General features: G+C 37.0%; 2 protein-coding genes across 6 annotated transcripts in view; one reads left to right on the forward strand and one right to left on the reverse strand.

Annotated features, from left to right (window-relative positions):
* The window catches only part of LOC106052971 (protein ABHD15-like), a 114,964-nt gene that overhangs the window by 70,838 nt on the left and 19,114 nt on the right, over positions 1–25,012 (reverse strand). The window lies entirely within an intron of this gene.
* LOC129921940 (dentin sialophosphoprotein-like) overlaps positions 1–25,012 on the forward strand; it is a 56,984-nt gene that overhangs the window by 18,934 nt on the left and 13,038 nt on the right.

Consider the following 25,012-nt stretch of genomic DNA (forward strand, 5'->3'; position numbering starts at 1 on the left):
GTAAAACTAATAGCGTCCTTTCCCCTTTCGGGGACCGCTAAAAAAATAAAGAAATTTAAATTTGGTAGAGAACTAGAAAATATTAATCTTGAATGGGATTTTATGTCTTTGGGTATTTCCGCATTCCTTTAAGAGTTAAATAAATTAATGTTCGGCCGAGGCCGACCCCACAAGGGGTTTCTACGAGTTCCTATAAGAAACAAAATAACCAGATCTGGATGTAAATCTTATCTCTCCCTCTAAATCTTTCACTGATAATTATAAAAAACAGTACGTGTTTTTGAGAAGTTGTCTGACGTAATATATCAGTAGACTTTCATCACTTGACACCAGGCACTAGGATACACATCAATCAAACGTTTAACGTCAGTCTATTTTTTTTTCTGTCAGCCGCGTAACAGACATTAAAGTATTAGATACGAAAACAGTGAAGTGACGTCTGTGATACAAGAAACACACTGGCTTTCCTCGGTACCTGTTTAAACACACAAGAAATCCACATGTTTTAAATGTATTACAAGTCTTTAAATGTCAAAGTTATTCATATTATTTCGTTGCACCACCAACTGGTCAACACTGCATGAGAAGACCGAGAATTTAAAAAAAAAATTACCATAAAATGGAATGGTCACTATTAGTTTAAGAAATGCTTAATGCTTTAAAAAACTGTAAATGACATATGACGAATCTTGGACGCTAACTGTGCAGAATTAAAGAAGAGAATTCAACAATGGAATTGAGATGCTAAAGGATGGTGCTATGTATTGTCTTCAAATACCGCATCTCAAATAAGGAGATTCGAAACGGCCCCACGATAAAAAAAAAAAAACACCGCAAACTTAAACTTTATGGTCATATCACAAAGTCCTCAGGGCTCGCAAAGACCTTCCTTCAGGGAACAGTACCAGGAAAAAGAAAAAAAAAGGCAGAGATAGAGATGAGAAGACAACATTCAAGCATGGACAGGCCTGTGATGGAAAGCGATTCTAATCAAGGCAAAACTTAGGAATGGAGAAAGACGGTCGATAGATCATGTATGGTGCCTAACTGGTTCAATAGACTAAGGAGATGAAGATAATTTGTATTCACTGGAAAGATACGAAATGTTTGTTCCAGACTTGCTGAAGGATCAAATAAAAACTCAAGGATATCTTAAACTAACAGTTTATTTATGTTTATCTCCTCTTCACAAAAGTGCTAGGATTTGAGTCTAAGACTCTTGGAACGCTAGGCCTATGGTAGCTTGACTCCATCTTCCTGTCCTAGGATTTGAGTCTAAGACTCTTGGAACTCTTGGCCTATGGTAGCTTGCCTCCATCTTCCTGTCCTAGGATTTGAGTCTAAGACTCTTGGAACTCTTGGCCTATGGTAGCTTGCCTCCATCTTCCTGTCCTAGGATTTGAGTCTAAGACTCTTGGAACTCTAGGCCTATGGTAGCTTGCCTCCATCTTCCTGTCCTAGGATTTGAGTCTAAGACTCTTGGAACTCTTGGCCTATGGTAGCTTGCCTCCATCTTCCTGTCCTAGGATTTGAGTCTAAGACTCTTGGAACTCTAGGCCTATGGTAGCTTGCCTCCATCTTCCTGTCCTAGGATTTGAGTCTAAGACTCTTGGAACTCTTGGCCTATGGTAGCTTGCCTCCATCTTCCTGTCCTAGGATTTGAGTCTAAGACTCTTGGAACTCTAGGCCTATGGTAGCTTGCCTCCATCTTCCTGTCCTAGGATTTGAGTCTAAGACTCTTGGAACTCTAGGTCTATGGAAACCTGCCATAAGATTTGAGTCTAAGACTCTTTGAACTCTAGGCCTATGGAAGCTTGCCTCCATCTTCCTGTCCTAGGATTTGAGTCTAAGACTCTTTGAACTCTAGGCCTATGGAAGCTAGCCTCCATCTTCCTGTCCTAGGATTTGAGTCTAAGACTCTTTTAACTCTAGGCCTATGGAAACCTGCCATAACATTTGAGTCTAAGACTCTTTGAACTCTAGGCCTATGGAAGCGTGCCTCTATCTTCCTGTCCTAGGATTTGAGTCTAAGACTCTTTGAACTCTAGGCCTACGTAAACCTGCCATAAGATTTGAGTCTAAGACTCTTTGAACTCTAGGCCTATGGAAGCTTGCCATAACATTTGAGTCTAAGACTCTTTGAACTCTAGGCCTATGGAAGCGTGCCTCCATCTTCCTGTCCTAGGATCTGAGTCTAAGACTCTTTGAACTCTAGGCCTATGGAAGCTTGCCATAACATTTGAGTCTAAGACTCTTTGAACTCTATGCCTATGGAAGCGTGCCTCCATCTTCCTGTCCTAGGATTTGAGTCTAAGACTCTTGGAACTCTAGGCCTATGGAAGCTTGCCTCCATCTTCCTGTCCTAGGATTTGAGTCTAAGACTCTTGGAACTCTAGGCCTATGGAAGCTTGCCTCCATCTTCCTGTCCTAGGATTTGAGTCTAAGACTCTTGGAACTCTAGGCCTATGGAAGCTTGCCCCCATCTTCCTGTCCTAGGATTTGAGTCTAAGACTCTTGGAACTCTAGGCCTATGGAAGCTTGCCTCCATCTTCCTGTCCTAGGATTTGAGTCTAAGACTCTTGGAACTCTAGGCCTATGGAAGCTTGCCTCCATCTTCCTGTCCTAGGATTTGAGTATAAGACTCTTGGAACTCTAGGCCTATGGAAGCTTGCCCCAATCTGCCTGTCCTAGGATTTGAGTCTAAGACTCTTGGAACTCTAGGCCTATGGAAGTTTGCCTCCATCTTCCTGTCCTAGGATTTGAGTCTAAGACTCTTGGAACTCTAGGCCTATGGAAGCTTGCCTCCATCTTCCTGTCCTAGGATTTGAGTCTAAGACTCTTGGAACTCTAGGCCTATGGAAGCTTGCCTCCATCTTCCTGTCCTAGGATTTGAGTCTAAGACTCTTGGAACTCTAGGCCTATGGAAGCTTGCCCCCATCTGCCTGTCCTAGGATTTGAGTCTAAGACTCTTGGAACTCTAGGCCTATGGAAGCTTGCCTCCATCTTCCTATCCTAGGATTTGAGTCTAAGACTCTTGGAACTCTAGGCCTATGGAAGCTTGCCTCCATCTTCCTGTCCTAGGATTTGAGTCTAAGACTCTTGGAACTCTAGGCCTATGGAAGCTTGCCCCCATCTGCCTGTCCTAGGATTTGAGTCTAAGACTCTTGAAACTCTAGGCCTATGGTAGCTTGCTTCCATCTTCCTGTCATAGGATCTGAGTCTATGACTCTTGGAACTCTAGGCCTATGGAAGCTTGCCCCCATCTTCCTGTCCTAGGATTTGAGTCTCTCTTGAAACTCTAGGCCTATGGAAGCTTGCCCCCATCTGCCTGTCTGAACAAACGTCTGTCAGGGAAAGATCCAAGTAGATGTAAAGTTTTAGATCTCTATTTCCAATGGTTCATATCCTAAGAGCTCGGGTTAGAGCACACTGGAGAAACTCGTCCATATTCCTTTGTCTCTACCACAGCAGTAAAAACGGCCCCTTTGAGGAACGGTGTATGGAAGGAGACATTTTTGTTGGGGCCTTCTTCCATCCCCGCCAGTGCAAGGGACTCAGTTCTTAGTCAGGGAAGTATGTTGGTATAAAAAGGTAAACATAACGTCTAGAGTTGTTTAGCTATTTCCCCATCTCTTTTAAATCGAAAGAAGAAAATATGTGTAGATGATGGCCTATATTTTATATTTATTTGATAAGATTAGCCCATTCTATGAAGAGAAATGACTTTTCCACAGACTTGAACACCAACTTCACATATACACAGGCTAATATTTACGGATGCAGACACACACAGACAATAACACAATTTGATCACGTGATTTCAATTAGATCTAGTCTGCCGGCCCTTTTTTTTTTTCATTAAGTTCTTGTTCGTTGGCTTTTCTGTCCCTTCGCTCTACTGGAAATAAAAAGGTGAATCCGTACAAGAACAGCTTCTCAATTAAGTAGACAACTCTTGGTAAGATCACGTTCGATAACGAGTTACATTCCCTTGACACGATAAAATTACCAAGAGACTGGACTGAATGGAGAGAGCAGCGAATTTAAAAGTAAAAAGTTTTCTAGTTTTTTTGTTTTTTTTTTGTGTGTTTTTTTTTTCTCTATCTCTGATTTCGATATAGTCATGACTGAGAGAAATCTGAATGACATTTGTTGGCCTATAACATTTTTTTTTTAAAGAACAAGACTTTCTTTTGAAGCTGACCTTGAAATTCTGGATGCTTATTAGTTTTCAAATATCGTTTAAAAAGCCGCTGTAGTGTTCTGTGTTTGCAAGCTAAAAGATATATTTTCAAATAATAATAGTCCTTTCCAATCGTCGTATTTATGTGTATGTTTCTGTTGTGTTGTCTTTATATGAGAAAAGAGTCCTTGTAATCACCACAAATTTCCGTAAGGATCAATAAAGCAGTCTTAGTTTTAGACTTAGTATAGTTTAGTGTTTGTGTTGTGCTGTGTTTATGTGTGTGTTTTTCTGATCTTGTGAATGAGATTGGAACTATTGTATATTGATGAGACTGAATCGGCTGTATGCTGATAAGATTGGACCAATTTAAACTAGGAGAAATTGAGCCTATAGTATGTTGCTAAGATGGGACCAATTATATATATATATATATACATATATATATATATATATATATATATATATATATATATGAGAGATTGGACCAATTACATTTTGAGATTGGACCATCTTTTTGTCAATGAGATTATTGAGATTGGATTTATAAGATGAACTTTGACAATAGAGTACAAAAAGGTCATTTCCGCAAGGAACCTGTCTATTCTACGTCTTCAGATCTTCTACTATCTGCTGAATTTTTGGGACACCACACAAGATCTGTTGATGATCTTTCTCCATTCCCCTCTGTCTTTTGCCTCAGAATCTCTTTCAACGACAGGCCCTACCCATTCTTTTATCTTGTCTCCCATTGCTTTCCCTGTCTGCCTCTTTTTTTTCCTGGTACTGTTCCCTGGAGGAAGGTCCTTGAGAACTTTGAGGGCCTTTGTGATATGGCCATAGAGTCTTACACAAAATATTCGCTGCCAAAATGTGTCAAATTATATCTAAAATGTAAACATTATAGAAAGCAATTACGACCCACTGAGTATGACTTCGTAAATCTTGTCACGTCTACGCCCCTGGTTTATTGCTTCATCATTTTTTTTGGTCAGAAATGAAAGTGCCAGAAATCGATTAGGCTTGAACAGAATGAAACCAAAATCTGTTCTGAAGACTAATGATAAAAGGTCTGCCCTACGGTAAAACTTCGATTGGAGATGAATAAAAATGTCAATGTAAAAAATTTAAAAAAATACACTCCCTAGACTTCCTTGTCTGACTGGGTTTCTTTTTTAACCGATAGACTAAAAAAGAAGAAGAAATTAATACTATTAAATTACTAATGTATATTTTATCAATCACACTGTATCTTTCTTTATCCTAATTAATGCTTCTAAGAGACAGTTTATATGACCTTATACAGTCAACCTGTTAAATAGTAATTATAATATTAGACTAACTGTACTCTAACTGTTACTGCATCATCAGGTTTGGATTTTAATAACAAAAGGCTAGGAACAAAAGGCTAGGTGTATCTTGTTAGACGATAAGTTTAGTTAGGAACGCACTGTAGTAGACTGAATTTGAACGCGACATTTATAGTGGCATAGGTATTGGGTTAGAGATATTTATTGTAGACTTTTAGGACAGTTACTGCTAGGCTCTTGAAGGGATAACATCGTTTTAGTGACTGATTGGACTGTGGCCCATTCTGTATTAAAGTTCGTTATTCTATTTCATCTCGAGTGAACTTATCTACTGAGCATTGATCCTGTTCGTTACTCCTATATGTGACGGTGTATGTCTTAGTAATAGAACATCAGTAATACCCTATACAAGATACCCAAGCATCTAGGATTATCAAGGTACTGTAGAAATAATACATCCAGAACAACTTATACATACATCCGTTACGATATGTTTATATATCCTAGTGAAGCAGTGACGTAGCAAGAGATTTGGGGACGGGGGGGGGGGGGGGGGCTTGGCCTCTTTAGGGGCCCTTGTATTTTGACATTGACATCATGACATAAGATAATGTACTCAATAAATAAATAAATATATAATTTTGGAATGCATGCAACATGATCACATAACAGCATGAATAACAAGATAACATCGTATTGGCCTAATATTTAATTTTTATATAAATTTGTAAGTGGAGGCCCGGGGGGATTTTCACATTTGAAACCCCCCCCTCTCCCACCCTACCTACGCCACTGCATTGAAGATTGCGGTTTTTAATATCGGGATATTTAGGGCGCCTCTGAATGCACCCGGCTCTAATGGGAACCTTACATTAGTTGAGGAAATGTGATGTGCTGGTCACATGACAACGGGACACCCTCGTTAACCTTAGGCCACAGAAACAGATGAGATGTACATCATCTACCCTATAGATCGCCAGGTCTGAAAGGGGAACTTGGTACTTTTACTTGACTAATATGTGTTCTACTGTGGCTGTCTTCCAAAACCCCCCTACCCCTAGAATCTGGGTATTTTCGTAAATTCTTGAGTGAAAGCGTTTTACTTTATCAACAATGTATTTACGCAGGAAGACCTCCTATTATCAGAGGCGTAGCTAGGGTGGGGGGAGGGAGGGGGAGAATTTGAAAATCCCCCCGGGCTCCCTCTTGAGGGGGCCCCCAAATGAGTGTTGTTGTTTTTTTTTGCATTAAATATTAAATATTACGCAAAATGCAGGAGCCCCCAAAAAGGTCCAGCTTCCCGGCCCCCAAATGATGGCAAATTCCTAGCTACGCCACTGGCGATGTGTTGAGGCAAACATCCTGATGTTGATTCCAAATCGTGCCACGGGTCACCGCGCAATAAATGCTTGTCAACACATTTCGTTTGAAGTCCAAGCGCGTACATCCAGCACACTGCAACATGTGGTAAGGCTATAATTTGATGTACATAACATGGAAATATACAATTATGTCGTAGCGCGTGGGTGTCAAAGAATAGAGACAGCATTAAACATAAGTTCGAGTCTAAGCTCCGATATAGTCGTGTTATCGTCAGCCAGGGGCGTATCTTAAATTTTCTCTCTTCCTGAGAAAACCACCCACTTTATTGCAAGACTCAGAATGAAATTTTGTAAATCCAACTAAATCAGTATTTCATTTCTATGTACTCTGCAAATCACACGAGTTTATTTATTATAATTATATTGTATATTAGTAATTATTGTGTGTATGCAAGCCAATCCAAATTTATTGATACATCTCGATTTATGACTCCAGTGCAATGCTTCTCATCCTCAACGTGACGCTCTGGTGGAAACGGTTGCTAAGACTAAGACTGCTTTATTGATCCTTATGGAAATTTGTTGTGATTACAAGGACTCCTTTCTCAAGATGATTATGCCAATTTGAAAGCAAAACAGAACCCCGAGTCCGTTGCAGTGGTGGGGATAGAAGAAACCCCAATAAACATATCCACGCAGAATGCCTCAAGGGCGTCGTTTTTGTTTTGGCTGATACCCCCTTCGGCTCATGTGGTACAGATAAGGAACATGGGGGAGTTTCCGCGGTGTGCTCGGCCTTTGGCCTCAATTGTAGCCCGAGCGTCTTGAGATACGAGCTATCGGAAACAGGGACGTTACGCATTTATATCTGGTTTTAACTCTTCCAGACAGAACTATAGTTTTTAAAGGCCGGTGGAGACCGGAGATTCCACGGGCAAAGAATTCCAAGAGTGTTCGACCCAATTCTTACGACTTGAATTGAGTCCGTTCCTTCAGAGATGACAATTTTGTCGTTTTAGCCCTAATCTCCCGTAGGACCATTTCCCAGGACTAACGTTTCGTACCTCACAATCAGGTAACCATCCTAGGTGACTTGTAACAGAAGTTTGTCTGCTAAGGTGAATCAATGTCAGTTCACATAATTGTGTATAAAATCTGACAAGCTAGAAAGGTTTTTGAAACCTTTAGAAATATTTCATTGTAGCCAAGCACCACCTGGCACACGTACTGGGGGGGGGGGGGATACGTAAACACACATACACAAACACACACACACAAGGCCAGATACAAAGAGGCATTCTTCTGTCATAACTCTGACGTCACGCGTCTCAAACAACAATCTCACCGTACAGGAAGTGTGCCATGTTGACCTTCTCACGAAATCGAAGTGTCGGATATTATATACTCTCCTCCCCCGACATAAATACACACACACACGCGCGCGTGCACACACACTTACATATTCGTCTTTACTTTTTTTTTCTTTTTATGACGTTCGAAACTTTTTTTGTAAGACGAAGGCAACCAATGTAGGTCACGTGGATGAAAGAATGATGCGTGTAGGTCATGTGACTGGAACGTTTTCTTCCCATCAAGCAGTGTCTTTACCAATAGTTATTTACTTGTACATCTTCACTCAAGCGAGGTGTAGGACTCGGAACAGAATACACAATGTTGTTATTGAAGTTTAGCTAGATCACGAGATAAGAAGAAACATTTCTTTTTTTAAAGATTTCTTCACATTCAAAAGTAATGTGGCTTTCAGGGGCGTTGCAGACTTTAATGACAGATTGGATGGCAGCCTGGCTGTGTGGTATGAGCTCTGGACTGTCTTTCGGTGGACTCGATGGTTCCGGGTTCGAACCCTGCCTGCTGCCATCTACCGTCGTGCTCCTATCTTCAAAAATCTTTTAAGGAAACCTCCGAATTCCGTAAAACATTTTAGAAAGAAGGCATTGATGGGTGAGGAGAAGGGGGGGGGGGCAAGACACGTAGGTGTAAAATAAAGAAATAAGCAAAATATAGAAACCTAATAAAACTAAAAAAAGGTTATCCAAAGTGAAGCACTTCCAATTAACAAAACTATATCTCAAACGTTTAGAAGTTATTTCCCTTTTTCGATACCAATGAAAATAATCAATTACCAATAATTCATTGACTAATGGGTGTGGAAGAAATAACCTGTCTGATTATCTTAAGGAATTAAACCACTTACATTTAGCCGCTTAATACCGAAGGATTGATTTTCTTTTTTTATTATCAAACAAGCTAATGAATTATTGGTTATTCCTTTTCATAAAGCTTATATGAACTCACTCTATCTGCTAATAAATTTGCAAACGTTATTTCTCGGACACCTAATCTCGGATCAAGCTGAAATTTTGCAAAGTTATTTCCTTTACCTGACAACACAAGAAATCAATTTTTAACAATGAGTAACTAATTATTTTGTTTGGTATCTCAAACAAGGGAAATAAATTGTACTTGACTGAAGTGGTGGTATAAGCGGAATTATTCCCATTTACAGTAAGATTGTGACAAACAATCGGTAACTATACAATCTTTTATTTTCATAGGCCCCTAAGAGTGGTCAGTATGTCAGCTTGAGGCTTGAGCCATGAGTTCGAATTCAGGTCGTTTCCCCATTTTTTATTAACATTTAAAAAAATGCTTTTAAATAGCAAATACGGTAAAAATTCACCCAGATGTCCATTTCTTTCACCCCCAAACCATTTTCCCAACTGGTCCAGACAAGTGATAGGACCACAGCGTAGTGAGAAAGCTAAAAGCATGAAATTGCGCTCAACAAAAGCAATAAGTACAAATATTTCTAATCACACAGATTTATTGATATCGGCCTAGATATATTACAAATTTAAACTACATGACTGATCCAAACTAATTTATACAATTATACTTCGTATAATTTTTTTTTTTTTTTTTAAAGTATTTTTTTTTGTTTTTGTTTTTCTTGTAATTGATTCATGTTTTGTTAGGTGCAATTAATAAATGTGTCAAGTTTCATCTTGTTACTAGAGTGGATTAATGGATGTGAGAGACATAACGTGTTTACGTTTGTACCAGACAGACAGACAGACAGCTGATATAAGCTTTGTAATAAATAATACGTCTATTCCTTTAAGTAAGGCCAACTACGCCACTCCTTTTCTTTCGAATCTCGACGGGTTAAATTCTTCTTGGCTTGAGTCTCCACCCGTCACACACAAAGCAGACGCCACTTAGCGTCGATGTGGTAGTTAATGATGTGGTAGCTAGTGATGTGGTAGCTAGTGATGTGGTAGCTAGTGATGTGGTAGCTAGTGATGTGGTAGTTAGTGATGTTGTAGCTAGTGATGTGGTAGCTAGTGATGTGGTAGTTAGTGCATTCCCCCTCTCCCCCTTTTTACCGTGTCGCCCAAACCTGATGTCAAAGTGACCCATATTTTTTTCAGGCGATGATATAGGACGGGTAAAAGAAAATGATATCCTCCTCTGCACCATTAAAGCATGACACCCCTCCCCCCCCCCAACACTTCTATACGAGATTCAAGAATTTAAAAAACAACAACTGCGGCATCACTTTAGTATTATTCATGGACTCGCAGTTCAATAAAATATTCGTCTTATGTCTAAAGCGTAGACATGGTGTAGCCAAGTAAGCTATCACTATTGACGGACAGAAAGTTTGAGTCACTGATTTACAGCCTCAAGTGGCTGTACGTCCCTGACTCCTATGACTCGTATCTCAGTACGCTCGGGTTACAATTGAGACCAAAGAGAATGAGATTAAGAACTATAGTGGAACATGAGATTAAGAACTATAGTGGGACATGAGATTAAGAACATTGGTAGGACATGAGATTAAGAACATTGGTAGGACATGAGATTAAGAACTTTGGTAGGACATGAGATTAAGAACTTTGGTAGGACATGATATTAAGAACTTTGGTAGGACATGAGATTAAGAACTTTGGTAGGACATGAGATTAAGAACTTTGGTGGTACATGAGATTAAGAACTTTGGTAGGACATGAGATTAAGAACTTTGGTAGGACATGAGATTAAGAACTTTGGTGGTACATGAGATTAAGAACTTTGGTGGTACATGAGATTAAGAACTTTGGTGGTACATGAGATTAAGAACTTTGGTAGGACATGAGATTAAGAACTTTGGTGGTACATGAGATTAAGAACTATAGTGGGACATGAAATTAAGAGCTTTTTCGAGACCAGATGTAAAATTAAAAGTATCTGCATATTTCATTTAAATTGCAGTAGTGCATCAGAAAAGTAGTGGGAACCACTGACCTAGTTAATTATTAATACTTTTTTTTAATAGGCTAATAGCAAGAAGAATATATTTTTTACAACTTCTTTGGTTCCAGTCAACAGCAATATAAAATGTGAGAATATGTGAGCAATATAAAATGTGAGAATCACTGATCGATTTTTTATATTCTTAGTCCTTGGCTTCATTTACTGAGAGGTGCACTGGCCTATGAATGGAGCTTTAGTTCAAGAATCAATTTCATTGGACGTGCTTAACAGCTAGTTCTCAACGGAAAGGGAAACATCAGAACCAGAAAAAAAAAAAGTACTCCATACTTGAATTCAAGGGTCCTCAAATTTATCCCAAGGAATTATTGGAATGTTAAGCTGAGTCAAGTGAGTGGTTGAGTGGTTCTAATCCTGGTAATTTTTAATAGGTACCTGAAATTAGATTGAGAAAAAGTAAAGGTGGTTGGTCGTTGTGCTGGCCACATGACATCCTTGTTAACTGTCAGACACAAAACAGATGGCCTTTACATAATCTACCCAATAGATTGCAAGTTCTGTAGGGGTACCATTTTTTTTTAGTAAATGTAAAAAATCCTGAATTTTTACGGGCATGCGAACTACATTTCGTTATTAAAGTCATGAATTAAGCCATTTCTAGCACTTCTAATCTGAGAGATTCGTTAAAATAGAAAGCATCTTTGTCATCCATTTTGACTCATTTAGTCTGCGGCTTTTTACGAATGGGGAGATTGTCTTTTCTCATTGCAACTTCTTGTGTGACTAAAGAGGCCAATCCTTGATACACAGCTACGGTCACAGGTTGGGCATCTGTAATCCCCAAGCGCTGTTGCAATTTCACCCTTCTTTCTGCTATTGGTGTGCATGCAATCCGGGACCCTCTATGCTCGCTCTCCATGTGGATCTATCCAGTGCCACTAATTCAGTAGAGTACTAGAGTATCTTTTTTTTTTCGGTCTCAGTAAATAAAAGTATTTTTTTTTACAATGCTTATTATTATTCGATTTCTACAGCGCGTATTCTAAGCTGCTTTAACATACCCAGTGGGTTTGGGTCCCATCTTTTTTGTAAACCTGTGGGGAAGTGGGCTATCAGGGAGAAGGTTTCCGTACAAGCAAAATTTATTTTTAAAAGATACTTTTTTAAAAAACAAAGCTTATCTAAAGGGGAGGAACTCCGTCCTTAAAACTACAAGTAATTTATAAGTTATTTCCCTAATTTGATACCAAACAAAATCATTAATTATCAATAATTAATTGACTAACTGAGCATTTTTGTTTATTGATTCATGTTTTGTTAGGTACAATAAATAATTGTTTAATGCATCAAATTGATCGGAGAATGCGTGAGGGAGAAATAGCGTTAACAATTATTTAATAGGACTAAACACAACAAATGTAGCCATATATGTGAATGCTGAAGTATACATTTCCCTTGTTGCTATTAAACAAAATAATGAGTTACCTCTAATTAACTGTGTAATTGGTTATGTTTTAATTGATTCATGTCTTGTCTATGTCAATGAAGTTTCAGCTTGATCCAAGAATGTTTGTGGGAGAAATAACGTGTGCACACTTTTTACCAGACAGACAGACAGACAGGTTGAGTTGAAGTAAGCTTTGTAAAAATAAAAAGCATAATATGAAAAATCATAAAAAAACAAAGCTTATTTCAAAGAAAGAACTCCGAACTTAGAACTATAAGTCTCAATAGTTATTATGCTGTTGCCCTTACATCAAACAAACAAAAATCCATAATTAATTGACTAATCGAGTTACTTTTTAATTGATTCATGTTTTTTTTTCAACTGTACACAATTACAAGCAAATGTTTTTTTAATGTTTTTTTTTCCCTTCTACGCTTTAAAATGATCTGTTTTTCCCATCATGCACTTGCTCGAATGGCATTTAAAAAAAAAAAGTAAAACTAGGTTACTAGAGGAAAAAAAAAATCTAAACGTCAATAATATTTTCACCATTGGAACGTTGTTTTTTTTAATGGGAGATAATTCAAAGCTTGAATTATTTCACATCATCAAACTTATTTTTCATTTATTTTCAACATTAATTTTCACGCCTTCACAGAGTCCACCAAAGCTCACCCCATCGTTGCGTTCAGATTCAGAAGAGCAGAAACATTTCTCTTTGATCTGGTGAAGTCGACCACAAAAATGTAATGGTGAAAACTTCTAAGTTCTATACCCGGTCTAGTAAGTTATCAATTTCTTTCAGTGCTTTTTTTTTTTAAACTGCAAGGTGAAGATCTCCTAGAATAACAACAGCATACTCCCTGAGCATTTACAAGATTCCAGCCTCTCAGCAATATTACCTTGCATGTTTATGGTATAGATATTATTGCATAAAAATCTCCGTATCTTCTGGAATTGAAAAGCATGTCAACAGACAGTTCTAAAGCGTGCATATTTAAGAAAAGAAAAAAAAAACTGGCGTGGAAGTGGCGCGTCACGAATCAGTGAGCTTATATGATTTGAAGCATTAATTACTTAATTTATGCGCATAATTTCTGACCTAGATTAGCCCATACTTTGTCGAGTTAAACGGAACAGAACAGGTGGGGGGGGTGCTAATAGTACACATCATATAAAGCACATCTTGCTTGCTATTATTCTCTGCGCCAGCTGATACATACACTTTCTTCACAATTTATTCTTAATAAGAATGTTAGATCTACACGTATGGAGTTGTTGTTGTTTTTGTTTTTTCATAATGCTAAAAATCTTCCAGAGTATTGACGTTAAAGTACACAAGTGGACATTACAGGAGGGTATGTGATTAGTGCTGAAATAACATGGACATATTGTCCGTTCGTTTGTTGACATAATTTCTATACTGAACATAATACGGGAGGTGTTATAGCTGAGTGATTTAGCGCTTAGCCACAGTGCCAAATGATCTAATTCCTTAATACGTTTTTGTCTTTCGGTTTAATTAAGAAGTTAAGTCCAACCAGGTCAAATTTGTATAAAATATTTGTTGTACCAGATTCTGTTTAACCTGATATTGGTTTTGCCAGAAATTAGTTAAAACAGATACCAGTTTTAAGAGATATTTGTTGTACCAGATATTTGTTGTACCAGATATTTATTGTACCAGATATTTGTTGTACCAGATATTTGTTGTACCAGATATTTGTTGTACCAGATATTTGTTGCACCAGATATTTATTGCACCAGATATTTATTGCACCAGATATTTGTTGCACCAGACTAGACACATGTCTAAAAGGATTATTATCATTGCTTCCCCAAAGCAAGTGTCCACATCCTGACGGTATATAGACTTAACTTTAAGCTAGATTACACACAATTACTACATTACATTTTTATACGAGTGCGTGGGAGCATGTTGGCTGAGTTATAAATGTTCTTGGCTTCAAACCGAGGGGTCCCTAGTTCAAATTCCATTTGGTATATAATAGGATTTTGAACATTTGTTTTTATGGTGTGTGTGTGTGTGTGTGTGTGTGTGTGTGTGTGTGTGTGTGTGCGTGCGTGCGTGCGTGCGTGTGACATACACTGGGGTGGGGGGGGGGGGGGTGAGCAAAAGCTTGACACTCTCGTTAACCGTTTGCCACAGAGACAGGTGAGCTCTACGTATCTTTATCCCTACTCCCCCCCCCCCACACTCATAGGTGGCATGGTCTGAAATGGATACCTTACTCGTACCCTACATGTGTCTGTGTAATTACGTGTTTGAGCACAAATAAAATATTTTCTTTTCACGGGAAAAACCAGGCATGATAACTTGTCTAGTGCATGTATCTAAAAATAGCTTGTTTCTATCGCATGGAAACCAAAAAATAAACAAACAAACCGTCGACAAATAACAGAAAATATATAAAATCATCTCATCGCTCGTGAGCATACGTGAATACATATTTATTTGCAATTTTATACAACACTGAAGCTCTAGTCTGTTCCTCTAGTCTGAAACAGCTTGACTATCGAACGGTTTCCTTGATATTGTTCTATATTTGTAAAGTCGAAAGTGGCAGAAAATGGCTCAACACTTTGTAAGTCCCAATTGCTTTCAACCAAGCTCAATCCTCATCACACTTTAGATCAAAGCAACTTTAAAAATAACCTAACATACACATCCATAACACTAAAGAAGATTACCCATCACAAATGGAAGTTCTCAATCAGACACAGCAGAAATAAATACCTATCACTGTTAATATTAATAGCAGGAGATGTAGAGTCAAATCCAGGGCCTAGATCTAAAGATAGATGCAACATCTGCAAAAAAGTATGCACCATGAAACAGAAAGCCATTCAATGTGACACCTGCGATGAATGGTACCATGCATCATGTCTCCATATGAATACACCTGTATATTATGCCTTAGGCAACAAAGATGCATCATGGCACTGTGTACCGTGTGGGTTACCTCAGTTTACATCAGGACTGTTTGATTCCTTTGATGCAGACACTTCTAACCTATACAACATCCTAAACACCATCCCAAACCAAACTCACCAACCACTAGTCAGATCCACTCCTGTTAAACCTAAATCTACTAAAATTAATACAACAGCCTCACTAAACAAACCTACTTAAGAAGTAACACCAAAATACCTTAAAACCTTAGTAATAAATTTTCAAAGCATTAGGAACAAAACAGCAGACTTAGAAATGTTATTAGAATGTGAGAAACCAGACATAATTGCAGGCACAGAAACTTTATAATGCAGAAATTTTCAATAGTAATTATGAAATTTTTAGAAAAGATAGGGCTGATAATCATGGAGGAGTTCTTTTAGCAATAAAAAACACTCTTATAGCAGAAGAAATTACCTTACCTAACTCAAAAAATATAGAATCAAAATTTTGTAAAATTAATACCACCTCAACATCCCTAATAATAGGCAGCATTTACAGACCACCAAATTCTAGTTTAGAATACATGCAGGAACTATGTAATCAGATTACTACACTTAAAGAGACAATTAAAAATGCAGTTTTTTGGATTATGGGTGATTTCAACCTACCTGATATAAATTGGAAAACACTAACCATAGATAAACACCAAAACCTTAAGGACATAAATGAGCTTTTCATAGAAACTTTACACAACCTAAGTTTAGATCAAATCATTAAAAAGCCAACTAGATTAAACAACACATTAGATCTCTTCTTAACCAACAGACCTGGATTAGTAGTTGATTATGATATTATCCCTGGTCTATCAGACCATGAGATCATAAAAATACACAGTCAGATAAAAGCAGTAGCCAATACAAAACCCAAAAGAAAAATCTTACTCTGGAATAAATGTAACCTAACACAACTACACCAAGCTGCATTAAACTTTCAACAAACATTCTTATTAGAAAAAGACATTAACCAACCAGTCGATGACCTCTGGAATTTCATTAAAAACCATCTTAAAAGCATTATAGAAAATCATATACCAACTAAATACACATCAAACAAAATAAATAAATGCTGGTTTAATAATAGACTAAAGAAGCTTTGTAAACAGAAGGAAAACCTATATAGAAAATTTAAAGAAACTAATGCAGAAAGAGTTTACAAAAAGTATATAAAAATTAAACACTTAACCCAAAAGGTAAGCAGACAGCTGCAGAGTGAATACATAAACAATGTAATATCTAAAGATAACAACAAAAACCTATGGTCATACATTAAGTCTAAGTAAATGGAAACAACAGGCGTAGCGCCATTAAAAGATGAACATAACATAATACATAATGATAATGAAACTAAAGCAAACATTCTAAACAAATACTTTGCATCAGCATTCTCAGCCCCAGGAGACAAAGACATATTACTGAATTTGAACCAAGTAGACAACATAGAAGATATAGTAGTACAAGAAAATGGAATTCAAAAACTATTAGCCAACACCAAACCAAATAAAGCTACTGGACCTGATGGTATTCCAGCTAGATTACTCAAAGAACTAAGTAATGGGCTAGCCCCAGTGTTCAAAATACTCTTTCAGGCTTCACTTAACCAGGGCAGAGTACCAAAGGACTGGAAAGAAGCTAATGTCACCCCCCTATTTAAAAAAGGAGAAAAATCTGACCCAGGAAACTACAGACCAGTATCACTTACCAGCATCACATGTAAAATCCTAGAACACATAATATGTAGCAACATCATAAACCACTTAGACAAACATAATGTCCTCACACCATACCAACATGGCTTTAGGAAATATAGATCATGTGAAACACAACTAATAGGACTAATTGATGATTTTTCAAAAGGTTTAGATAATAGTGAACAAATAGATGCTATCTTACTAGATTTTTCTAAGGCTTTTGACAAAGTTCACCACCATAGTTTGCTTAAAAAATTAAAATATTTCGGCATTAATGGTCCACTGCATCAGTGGATTAAAGACTTTCTGATAGGGAGAGAACAAACTGTAATAATAAATGGCTCTAAATCAACACCGATAACAGTAAACTCAGGTGTACCTCAAGGAACAGTCTTGGGTCCACTACTATTTTTAATTTACATAAATGATTTACCAAATTGCATTACTTCAGGAACAAAAGTCAGATTATTTGCAGACGATTGCATAATATATAGAACAATAAAAACAACACAAGACACAGATATTTTACAAAGAGAATTAGATGAATTACAGAAATGGGAATCAAATTGGAGCATGTCTTTCCACCCAGAAAAATGTCAGTTGTTAAGAGTAACAAAAAAACTAAAACAAATTAATTCCACTTATCTTATTCATGGCAAACCAGTAACACAGACTAAAAACGCAAAATACCTAGGTGTTATAATAAATGAAAAACTGTCATGGAATCCACATATTGACGAAACTACAAAAAAATCAAACAAAGCATTAGGATTTATTAAAAGAAATTTCTATAAATCAAATAAGAACATAAAACTAAAATGTTATTTAACCTTGGTTAGGCCAATAATAGAATATGCATCCTCTGTTTGGGACCCCTCAACTCAAGAAAACATTAAGAAACTAGAACAGACACAAAATAGAGCAGTGCGATTCATAACAAACGAATATTCACATTTGACTAGAGTAACACCTTTAGTAAAATCACTAAATTTAGAAAGCCTTCAGGACAGAAGGCTCAAAAGTAAAGTAGCAATAATACATAAAACACTGAACCATAATCTTCAAATACAAAAACAAAATTTAATAAAATACTCTGAAAGACACAAAGATAAAGGCACATTCCTCGTCCCATATGCTAGGACAAATTTGTACAAATACTCCTTCTTCCCTAGTGCTATTAGAGCATGGAATGGGTTGCCTGAGCTAGCCAGGAAAACCAGTGACTTCGCAGAATTTAAGTCATTGGTTAATATGCATGACTAAATGCATGACGCGTAGGACGTAATCATCTTCTTTTTTTTGAAGTAACGTCTGTATTATATAAGAAGAAGAAGAGTGTCTCCAGATAAAGGATCCCACTTGAGCCACCTTATGTTCAACGAATATATCTCTAAATTTAAATGTATTTATGATGTTAAAAGATTTTTAAAAAATTGCTGTTATAGAACTGCGGAAAGGATTCAACCTTCAGAATGCTGTGGTCCTAACTCAAAAATATTCTTACAGTACGTTCGTAAAAAACAACATACAAACATACAAACAAGCAAAACAAACCCACAAAAAAACGGATGGACAATATGATAGAGAAAAAAAATGTTTCTGTAAATTTCTTGAGGGCACAAAGATTTGTGTTCAAGTCGCCATAGATATCACAGATGACACCGTTCAATTTTTTCTTTCTTTCACAAACGTGTGATAGAGTGGAGGAATGAGATCAACATTGAGAGAAGAAGTTATAGACTCTACAAAGAGTGCGAACACCCTAAAACAATTTGTAGTACAAAGCTTATATCAGCTCTGTCCGTCAGGTAAAAAGTTCATGCACGTGATTTCTCCCGCACCCAATTTCGGATCAAGCTGAAATTTTGCACAATTATTTCTTTTACCTGACAACACAAGAATCTATTTAAAAGAAACATCCAATTAGTAATTAACTATTGGTAAATAATTATTTTATTACTTTGTTTGGTATCTCAAAAAAGGGAAAGAAAATTGTACTTGAATGATGTTTGTGTGTTGTGGAGATCAATTAGCCTTCATACTTTGTAGGTCGCCACTTTAAAGTTTGAAGCTTAATATAGATAACTACAAAACATTCTATTTTCATAAACTAATAGCTGGCATAGTGGTTAATGTGTTGGTTTGAGAAGGCTTTAGACCTCGAGTTTGAATTCTATTTAAAAAGCGATCATTTAAACACCCCTTTCTTTCTCCTCCACCCCTTTCCAAACGGTCTAGACAAGTGATAGGATCATAGCATAGAGAAAGCTAAAAGCATGAAATTGCGCTAAACAAAACCAATTGTATGACGCAGATTTATTGTTGTTAGTCTAAATGTATTACAAATTTCATTACATGATCAATCCAGACTTTTGGATACAACTAGGCTTAATATACACCTTTTTTAAAAGTATTTTTTATGTTTTTCTTTTTTTTTTAAACTTCAGTGAGTCAAACTCATTAAATTATATATCATAAAATAAAACAGATACAATAGTTACTTTATTCTTAACACACAAAAACGCACGCAGACATACACACGCAGACACACACACACACACACGCACGAACACACACACACCACACAAACAACAAACCATCCAACTATGAATGCACATAAACCAACTGATGTTATGCCATAGAGAAAAAAAAAAGGTGAAATGCCTGATGACAAAATTGTTATGAATCACTCAGGTTAGATAAGCGAGGTCATCACAGTACTCGCCTACATTAGTTAGATTTATATAGGTCGTGGTAATGTGAACTCACCTGGCTTATTACAAATCATCATATCCCCCCCCCACCCCCTGCCTCTCTCTTGTCCCACCGCCCCCCTTAAAGAAAACAAATTAAAAGTGCTGGAAACTAAAATATATTTCGTTTTGGTAAGAAAACAGAGTGAATGTTTTTATTTGCACCCGAGGATACAGTTTAAAAAAAAAGTCGGAAAAAAAAGGGGGGAGGCTTTTGATTTATTTATTTTTGTAAACAAAACAATTTATATTTTTAGAAGGACTTTTTTTTTCTTCTTTAAGTATGAAAATAGGGTAAAAATTGGGAATTTTTCAAGCATTAAAAAAAAATACATTTGTATATCCAGAATATTGATGTTAAAATATTGAGGATATTCCGGTAGATCTAGATTTAGACGGGCAGAGAAAAATTCCAGATGTCAAACTTGAGAAAAGACTTGCACCCAAAGGGTGGTAGCAGTGGCGTAACTAAGGGGGGTGGGGTGGGGGGTGTCCGAAATAAATTTGTAAATACATAAATTAATATATTTGATTGACAAATAGTGTCAACAGGTGTCTTTTTTTTTCAACATTCAGAGATTAAATTTATCACAAAGACTAAACCTAGATCTAGGGTCTATCAGTACGTTGACTTTGTTGACATTTTAAAAATATTTTTTGCCACAGAGATCAATTTTTTTTTAAAGTTAGTTTTACATTTTAAACTTTGTTGCCACGAATAAAACTGCATGATATACTGCGAATTCCAGGTATCTTGTTACCTTTACTAATAATAGATCTAAATGGCGAGTATTTTGTGGCTACACTAATTAACCTTGAAGCAAAATTTACAGAATCGAGTATAACAGATCTAAAAGTTATTTTTAATAATGCTAAAATAGTCCATTATTCGGGTTTGGCGTCTATAATTTCAGAATTAAACTTCACACTCGAGTTATTACCCCTCTATTTATCTTTCCTCCATTCAATGGAAACTCCCTTTTTATTTCCATCTAATCCTTTTGCTTTCGCACAAAACATAAACAACAAACAATGACGTAATATCATATAATATTAGCACATCATTCCTTTTGAAGTTATTATCACACCCTTCCTTTTAAAGTTCTTAAGAGTGATATCTTCTAGCAGGGTCGGCCCTAGCATTTGCGGGGCCCTATGCGAAACGGATCGCGCGGGGCCTAGTCTGGGTAGGGATAAGCATAATGTCAAAATTATTATTTTTTTTTGAATTTGAAAATAGGCCTACTTTCGTCTTTGCAATAAATTTTTATCAAATGAAAGCTCGCAATGCCACTTTTATTTATTGGCACCCCAAAATGTCAATTTGGTCTATTCTTCAGGAGATCTGAATAAATTCAAAAAAAGTTCAGGACTTTATCGCATATTTTGCCTTTTCATGAGATTTCCTGGAGGCCCTTGAAAATCAGGAGGTCGCGAAAACCCTGTTAATTTATTTGCGTTATAATGGTTTAATTCAATACTTAGAATTAGCGCGGGGCCTATGAAAGCGCGGGTCCCACTGCGACCGCATAGGCTGCAGAGGCCTAAGGCCGGCCCTGTCTACTAGGAACTTTAACAATTCGTCCACTTCTGGTTGTCTTGACTGGCACAACAAGTTCTCTAGACATTGGTCTATAACTGTCTGTTTCGTTTGTTCCAACAGTTTGCAGTTCATTGTCTTCATCGGTATCATAGTACCCAGAGATGTCTTCATCGAAACTCTTATTCAAAAAGCGTTGATTTCTTCTGTATGTTTTTCCGTTTGTCTTTATGATTTAAGATCTGGGTGCTGAATGTTTTTTTATGACAACTGCTTTCTGGCATGTTTGACCTAGATGAACTCTCCGACAGAATAATCTTTAGGTAGTCTAGCTTTTGCATCGTATTTCACTTTGCTTTTCATCTGTCGTTCGTTGAGTAATGTCTCTGCATTTTCAGCTACCGATGGTTTCAATAGTTTGGGATCAGTTGGAATGATTCCCTGAGTCTTCTACTCGTCACCAGTTGTGATGGTGAATACGGCAGTCCACTTATCGGAGTATTTCTATACTCGAGCATAACGAGATATGGATCTTTCCCACTTTTGTATGCTCTGAATCCTTTTGCTTTCGCACAAAACATAAACAACCAACAATGACGTAATACCATATAATATTAGCACAGAATCTTCTTCATGCAGTGGAAAATTAAGAATTTTTTGCCTATCTTGAATTCTGGTCAAAAGCTCCTGCGCCCAATTAATATATTTCAAAAGAAACTACAAAAGTCTGGACTGCATATACGGGAAGCTGCTAAAGAAATTAGTACCCTTTCATACTTTCTGCAAAATGATGAGAAACTGACAAAAACCCAATCCATCGAAAAAGCAAAAGAAGGTAGTGAATACTATGGATTCCCTGTAATCAAAACAACCAGAAGAAAGAAAAGACTTGATGGGAAGTTGAGTTCTAATGTAGGACTGTCAATAGAACTGCAATTCAAACGTGTTGCGACAGAAGTGCTGGACAGATTTCATATGGAGATGAAGGGCAGATTCCAAAGGCTGGAAAGAAAATGGATACCTTTGGGTTTCTTCTTGAACCAAGACACCTGTTAGATGAAGACACGCTTATGACAAACTGTGCTACTTTTCCTGTTTGTATGATGAAATAAATGGAAAATCGCTTTTTCAATGATGTCATTGATGCACGAGCACTTTTCATCATCAAACCAGTAATACAATCACCAATAGACATATTGAGGAAACAGGCTTCATATGGGAATGAATTACGTGTGCTCAAACTTTGCAACCTCCTCCGAATACCGCTAACTCAGGCCACTTCCACTACGTCATGTGAGAGATCATTCTCAAAGCTCAAGTTCATCAAAAACTATCTCAGGAGCACAATGACGCAAGAAAAGCTTATCATGGCTTTAATGTCAGTGAAGTCACAAATACTAGAAAGTATCGATGTAGATGATGTTATAGATTTCTTTGCTGCACAGAATGCACGACGTGAAGCGATATCAATTGAGAGTTGTCACTTGTGCATTATCTAAACTAATAAACAACGGCAATATTCATTAAAAGAGTCTTCATGATTATTTTTTTTGTTAAGTTTACTGATATACTGAACCAATTTGATTTTGAGCTTATATATATATTTGCGTACATTATCTCATGTCATATGTCGAATGTCAAAATGCAAGGGGCCCCCAAAGAGGTCAATTCCCCCGGGCCCCCAAATGCCTAGTTACGCCCCTGGGTGGTAGGTACTTGGAGGCCCGGGGAGGGTCATGCCAATGACACGAGCTTAATTTAAAAGTATCAATAAAATAATGAAGTTCAGACCCAGAAATCTTGTTTGAATCTTTCGGGTGTTGGTATTATTTAGAATAAAGGAATGAATTGTTAAGTCTAAATACCGAGAAAAGCCTAGGGTTACAAAAAATGAGACGTTGTACGGGAGACAGGATATACAGCTGGAATGCAGTATTAGTATACAAACGTACATTGTTTATATTTTATTATTATTTCTAGATAAACAGGAGCCACTCCAATGTCAGAAAAGTATAAGAATCTTTGTATTATTCATTAACAAACACACACATAATCTTACATGTAACTTAAATGTAAGCCCTTACTTGCAAGCATGGGTTCTAAACTTTTTAACCCAACGGCCCCAGTATGTTAAAGTCAACAACACCAAATCGTCAACTCGAGTACTATGTACGGGTGCTCCACAAGGTTGTGTGCTTTCTCCTGTACTATACACTTGTTAAACTCATTAAATTCGCTGATGATACTGCCATAGTCGGTCTTATTTCAGGAGACGAAACTCAGTATCGAAGCTCGATAGAAGAGTTTACAAACTGGTGCACCGACAACTTTCTAGAACTGAATGTAACAAAAACTAAAGAACTTATAATAGATTTTAGAAAGATTTTAGAAAGAAAAAACAAACTATACGTGAACTGCAAATAAACACTACATCTATAGAACAAGTAAAGGCATATAAATATCTAGGCGTTATCATCAACAACAAGCTTTCATGGGAAGACCACCTTGGAACTCTGACAAAGAAAACAGCCCAGCGACTCTTTTTTCTATACAAACTCAACAGTTTTAAATTAAACAAGAAGATCCTTGAGACATTTTACGGCGCGACTGTACAAAATCTGCTAACATACGGAATAAGTTGTTGGCAAGGCAACGCCTCATCTAAACTGTTGCAACGTCTAGAAAACATCATTAAAAAAGCATCAAAAATTACACTCACAACATTACCACATTTAAAGGAACTTTTTGAACAAACGTGCCTAAGAAAAATCGAAAAAATCTTGGAAGACAACGGCCACCCGCTCCATCAGAACTACGCTAGGTCGTCGCGAAGTGGGCGACTGCTGTCAATCAAAACAAGAACGGAGCGGTACAAAAACTCGTTCGTACCTCACTTAGTCAGACTCTATCACCGCCACTCATTGATCAGGGAACATGAAATGCACCAAGATACCTGTTTGTAGTCGCTGAATGAACTCTTTATGTTGTCTGTTGTATTTATGTGTATTTTTCTATTGTGTTGTCTTTATATGAGAAACGAGTCCTTGTAATCACAACAAATTTCCGTAAGGATCAATAAAGCAGTCTTAGTCTTAGTCTTATATACACAAAAACATTTTTTTTCATAATACAGCGAAATCTTTATAAGAAAAAAAAAAGGTGGGGGGGAAACTGGTTAAATTAAAGCATATCGTTTCTGGTGCATTGCCCAACCGCGAAAAGTAACCAGTTGTACGTTTAATAGTGTAATGTTAAAACTATGTCTAGCTAGGGAATTAAAAGATGAGGAAGATGTCTGTTTTGTACATGTGGTTGGGTAGCAAGAGTCTGTAGGAGATAAGGGCAATAATGCAATAATAATAAAACGTCTTTTGTACTCGTTTTCTGATTCGATATAGAGAGATATGGAGTCTGTAACTTAAAAAGAAAGTGATTATTTTTAAAAAAAAATTTTTATCAATTAAAAATAGTGTACACCTATGTGCATATGTATGTCTACTTTACAAAGTAGATAAGTA

This window comes from Biomphalaria glabrata, chromosome 12 (genome assembly GCF_947242115.1).
Source record: "Biomphalaria glabrata chromosome 12, xgBioGlab47.1, whole genome shotgun sequence".
Taxonomy (NCBI): Eukaryota; Metazoa; Mollusca; class Gastropoda; family Planorbidae; genus Biomphalaria; species Biomphalaria glabrata.